We start from the raw sequence: 6,000 nt of genomic DNA, 5'->3' as shown, positions 1-6,000 counted from the left end.
TTTAATTGTAATTTTTTTACCTCATTAATTCCTTTTCTTCATTCAAAATGATGAAACAAAGGAATTTACCCCAAAAGAAAGAGCAGAAGAAACAACAGCCAGGGACTTAACCAAAACAGATACAAGCAAGATGTCTGAACCAGAATTTAGAATCAAGATAATAAGAATACTAGGTGGAGTCAAAAATAGATTAGAATCCCTTTCTGTGCAGATAAAAGAAGTAAAAGCTAGTCGGGATGAAATAAAAAATGCTGTAACTGAGCTGCAATCTCAAATGGATGCCGTGGCAGCAAGGATGGATGAGGCAGAACAGAGAATCAGTGATATAGAGGACAAACTTACGGAGAATAACAAAGCATAAAAAAAGAGGGGGATTAAGGCAAAAGAGCACGATTTAAGAATTTGAGAAATCAGTGACTCATTAAAAAGGGAACAACATCATAATCATAGGGGTCCCAGAAGAGGAAGGCAGAGAAATAGGGATAAAAGGGTTATGTAAGCAAATCATAGTGGAAAACTTCCCTAGCCTGGGGAAAGACACAGACATTGAAATCCAGGAAGCACAGAGGACCCCAATGGGATTCAACAAACACCAACCATCAACAAGGCATATCATAGTCAAATTCCCAAAATACTCAGGGAAGGAGAGAATCATGAAAGCAGCAAAGGAAAAAAAGTCCTTAACCTACAAGGAAAGACAGATCAGGTTTGCAGCAGACCTAGCCACAGAAACTTGGCAGGCCAGAAAGGAGTGGCAGGATATATTCAATGTGCTGAATCAGAAAAAATATGCAGCCAAGAATTCTTTATCCAGTAAGGCTATCATTCAAACTAGAAGGAAAGATGAAAAGTTTCCCAGACAAACAAAAATTAAAGGACTTTGTGATTACTAAACCAGCACTGCAAGACATTTTAAGGGGGATTCTCTGAGGGGAGAAAACATAATAGATAGATAGATAGATAAATAGCAAAAGCAACAAAGATTAGAAAGGACCAGAGAACACCACCAGAAATTCCAACTCTACAAGCAACATAATGGCAATAAATTCATATCTTTCAGTAGTCACTCTAAACGTCACTGGACTCAATGCTCCAATCAAAAGACATAGGGTAACAGAATGGATAAGAAAACAAGATCCATCTATATGCTGTTTACAAGAGACCCACATTAGACCTAACGACACTTTCAGATTGAAATTAAGGGGATGGAGAACCATCTATCATGCTAATGGTCAACAAAGAAAGCTGGAGTAGCCATACTTATATCAGACAATAAAAGAAATCAATAAAAGAAAGGACAAGAACCATATGATCCTTTCAATAGATGCAGAGAAAACATTTGACAAAATACAGCATCCTTTCTTGATAAAAAACCCTCAGGAAAGTAGGGATAGAAGGAGCATACCTCGACATGATAAAAGCCATATATGAATGACCCAACACTAATATCATCCTCAATGGGGAAAAACTGAGAGCCTTCCCCCTAAGGTCAGGAACAAGACAGGGATGTCCACTATTGCCATTGTTATTCAACAAAGTATTGGAAGTCTTAGCCTCTGCAATCAGACAACACAAAGAAATAAAAGGCATCCAAATCAGCCAGGAGGAGGTCAAACTTTCACTTTTTGCAGATGACATGATACTCTATATGGAAAATTCAAAAGATTCCACCAAAAAACTGCTAGAACTGATCCACGAATTCAGCAAAGTGGCAGGATATAAAATCAATGCACAGAAATCTGTTGCATTCCTATACACCAACAATGAAGCAACAGAAAGAGAAATCAAGGAATTGATCCCGTTTACAGTTGCACCAAAAACCATAAAATACCTAGGAATAAATCTAACCACAGAGGTGAAAAATCTATACACTGAAAACTATAGAAAGCTTATGAAAGAAATTGAAGAAGACACAAAGAAATGGAAAAAGATTCCATGCTCCTGGATAGGAAGAACAAATATTGTTAAAATGTCGATACTACCCAAAGCAATCTACATATTCAATGCGATCCCTATCAAAGTAACACCAGCATTCTTCACAGAGCTAGAACAAATAAACCTAAAATTTGTATGGAACCAGAAAAGACCCCAACTAGCCAAAGCGATCTTGAAAAAGAAAACCAAAGCAGGAAGCATCACAATCCCAGACTTCAAGCTATACTACAAAGTTATAATCATCAAGACAGTATGATACTGGCACAAGAACAGACACTCAGATCAATGGAACAGAATAAAGAACCCAGAAATGGACCCACAAAAGTGTGGCCAACTAATCTTTGACAAAACAGGAAAGAATATCCAATGGAATAAAGAGAGTCTCTTCAGCAAGTGGTGCTGGGAAAACTGGACAGCGACATGAAGAAGAATGAACCTGGACCACTTTCTTACACCATACACAAAAATAAACTCAAAATGGATGAAAGACCTCAATGTAAGTAAGACAGGAAGCCATCAAAATCCTCGAAGAGAAAGCAGGTAAAAACCTCTTTGATCTTGCCTGTAGCAATTTCTTACTCAACGCATCTCCAGAGAGAAGGGAAACCAAAGCAAAAATGAACTACTGGCACCTCATCAAAATAAAAACCTTCTGCACAGAGAAGGAAACAATCAGCAAAACTAGAAGGCAACCGACAGAATGGGAGAAGATATTTGCAAATGGCATATCAGATAAAGTGTTAGTATCCAAAATCTACAAAGAACTTACCAAACTCAACACCCAAAAAACAAATAATCCAGTGAAGAAATGGGCAAAAGACATGAATAGACACTTCTCCAAAGAAGACATCCAGATGGCCAACTGACACATGAAAAAATGCTCAACATCACGCCTCATCAGGGAAATACAAATCAAAACCACAATGAGATACCACCTTACACCTGTCAGAATGGCTAACATTAACAGCTCAGGCAACAACAGATGTTGGCAAGGGTGCGGAGAAAAAGGATCTCTTTTGCATTGTTGGTGGGAATGCAAACTGCTGTAGCCACTCTGGAAAACAGTATGAAGGTTCCTCAAAAAACTAAAAATAGAACTACCTTACGACCCAGGAATTGCACTACTAGGCATTTATCCAAGGGATACAGGTGTGTTGTATCAAAGGGACACATGCATCCCCATGTTTATAGCAGCACTATCTACAATAGCCAAAGTATGGAAAGAGCCCAAATGTCCATCGACGGATGAATGGATAAAGAAGAAGTGGTGTATATATACAATGGAGTATTACCCAGCAATCAAAAAGAATTAAATCTTGCCATTTGCAACCACATGGATGGAACTGGAGGGTATTATGCTAAGTGAAATTAGTCAGTCAAAGAAAGCCAAAAATCATATGACTTCACTCATATGAGGACTTTAAGAGACAAAGCAGATGAACATAAGGGAAGGGAAACAAAAATAATATAAATACAGAGAGGGGGACAAAACAGAAGAGACTCATAAATATGGAGAACAAACTGAGGGTTTCTGGAGGGGTTGTGGGAGGGGGATGGGCTAAATGGGTAAGGGGCATTAAGGAAATCTACTGAAATCATTGCTTCACTATATACTAACTAATTTGGATGTAAATTTTAAAAAATAAAAAATAAATTTAAATCAAAAAAAAAAAGAAAAGAAAGGATAGAAACCATGTGATCCTCTCAATAGAGGCAGAAAAAACATTTGACAAAATACAGCCTCCATTCTTGATATAAACCCTCAACAAAGTAGGGATAGAAGGAACATACCTCAACATCATAAAGGCCATATACAGAAGACCCACAGCTAATATCATCCTTAATGGGGAAAAACTAATAGCCTTTCCCCTACAGTCAGGAAGAAGACAAGGATGTCCATTCTCACCATTATTATTTAACATAGTACTCGAAGTCTTAGCCTCACTAATTAGACAACAAGAAAAAATAAAAGGCATTGAAATCAGAAAGGAAGAAGTCAAACTTTCACTATTTGCAGACAACATGATACTCTATGTAGAAAACCCAAAAGAGTGAGCATGAGCCTTGCTTTGGGTAAGCACAAGCCCACCTTTGGGTGAGCCCCACTTCTCTCTCTCTCTCTCTCTCTCTCTCTGTCTCTCTGTCTCCCTCCCTCTTTCTTCTCCCCTCACGGGATTCTCTCTCTCTCTCCCAATCTGTGTCTGCCCTTTGCACACTTACACCCTCTTCCCTCAAAAAAAAAGAAAAGGAAAGAAAAAGAAAAAAAGAAAAGAAAAGGAAAGGAAAGAAAAAGAAAAAGAAAACCTGAAAGACTCCACCAAAACTAATACATAAATTCAGCAAAATCACAGGACATAAAATCAAAATACAAAAATCTATTGCATTTCTATATACCAATAACGAAGCAGTAGAAAGAGAAATCAATGAATCAATCCCATTTACAATTGCATCAAAAACCATAAGATACTCAGGAATAAACCTAATCAAGGAAGTAAAAGATCTATATACTCTGAAAACTATACAACCCCTATGAAAGAAATTAAAGAGGACACAAAGAAATGGATAAGCATTCTATGCTCATGGATTGGAAGAACAAACATTGTTAAATGTCTATACTACCCAAAGCAATCTACACATTTAAGGCAATCCCAATCAAAGTACCACCAACATTTTTCACAGAGATAGAACAAACAATACTAAAATGTGTATGGCACCAGAAAAGACCCTGAATAGCCAAAGCAATCTTGAAAAAGAATAGCAAGGCTGGAGGCATCACAATGCTGGACATTAGGCTATATTACAAAGCTGTAGTCATCAACACAGTATGATACTGGCACTAAAACAGATACATAGATCAATGGAACAGAATAGAGAACCCAGAAATGGACCCACAACTATATGGCCAAATAATCTTTGACAAAGCAGGAAAGAATATCCAATGGAAAAAAGAGAGTCTCTTCAACAAATGGTGGTGGGAAAATTGGACAGCAACATGCAGAAGAATGAAACTGAACCACTTTCTTACACCATACACAAAAATAAGTTCAAACTGGATGAAAGACCTAAATGTGAGACAGGAAACTATCAAAATTCTAGAGGAGAACACAGGGAGCAACCTCTTTGACCTCAGCCATAGCAACTTCTTATTAGACATGTCTCTGGAGGCAAAGGAAACAAAAGCAAACATGAATGGTTGGGACTTCATCAAGATAAAAAGCTTCTGCAACGTGAAGGAAATAGTCAACACAACTTAAAGGCAACCTTCGCAATGGGAGAAGCTATTTTCAAATGACATATCCGATAAAGGGTTAGTATCTAAAATCCATAAAGAGGGGCGCCTGGGTGGCGCAGTCGGTTAAGCGTCCGACTTCAGCCAGGTCACGATCTCGCGGTCCGTGAGTTCGAGCCCCGCGTCAGGCTCTGGGCTGATGGCTCAGAGCCTGGAACCTGTTTCCGATTCTGTGTCTCCCTCTCTCTCTGCCCCTCCCCCGTTCATGCTCTGTCTCTCTCTGTCCCAAAAATAAATAAACGTTGAAAAAAAAAAATCAAAAAAAAATAAAATAAAATAAATAAAATCCATAAAGAACTTAAACTCAACACCCAAAATACAAATAATCCAATGAAGAAATGGACAGAATGGGGCGCCTGGGTGGCGCAGTCGGTTAAGCGTCCGACTTCAGCCAGGTCACGATCTCGCGGTCCGTGAGTTCGAGCCCCGCGTCGGGCTCTGGGCTGATGGCTCAGAACCTGGAGACTGTTTCCGATTCTGTGTCTCCCTCTCTCTCTGCCCCTCCCCCGTTCATGCTCTGTCTCTCTCTGTCCCAAAAATAAATAAACGTTGAAAAAAAAATAAATAAAAAATAAAAAAAAGAAATGGACAGAAGACATGAATAGTCATTTTTCCAAAGAAGACATCCAGGTGACTTACAGACACATGAAAAGATTCTCAACATCACTTATTATTAGGAAAATACAAATCAAACCATGATGAGATCCACCTCATTCTGTCAAAATGGCTAAAGTTAACAACACAAGAAACAACAGGTGTTGGCGAGGATGCCAAGA

Source organism: Puma concolor, chromosome C1, assembly GCF_028749965.1.
Source record: "Puma concolor isolate L17-30 chromosome C1, mPumCon1.1.hap2, whole genome shotgun sequence".
Taxonomy (NCBI): Eukaryota; Metazoa; Chordata; class Mammalia; order Carnivora; family Felidae; genus Puma; species Puma concolor.
This window is presented reverse-complemented; position numbering follows the sequence as displayed.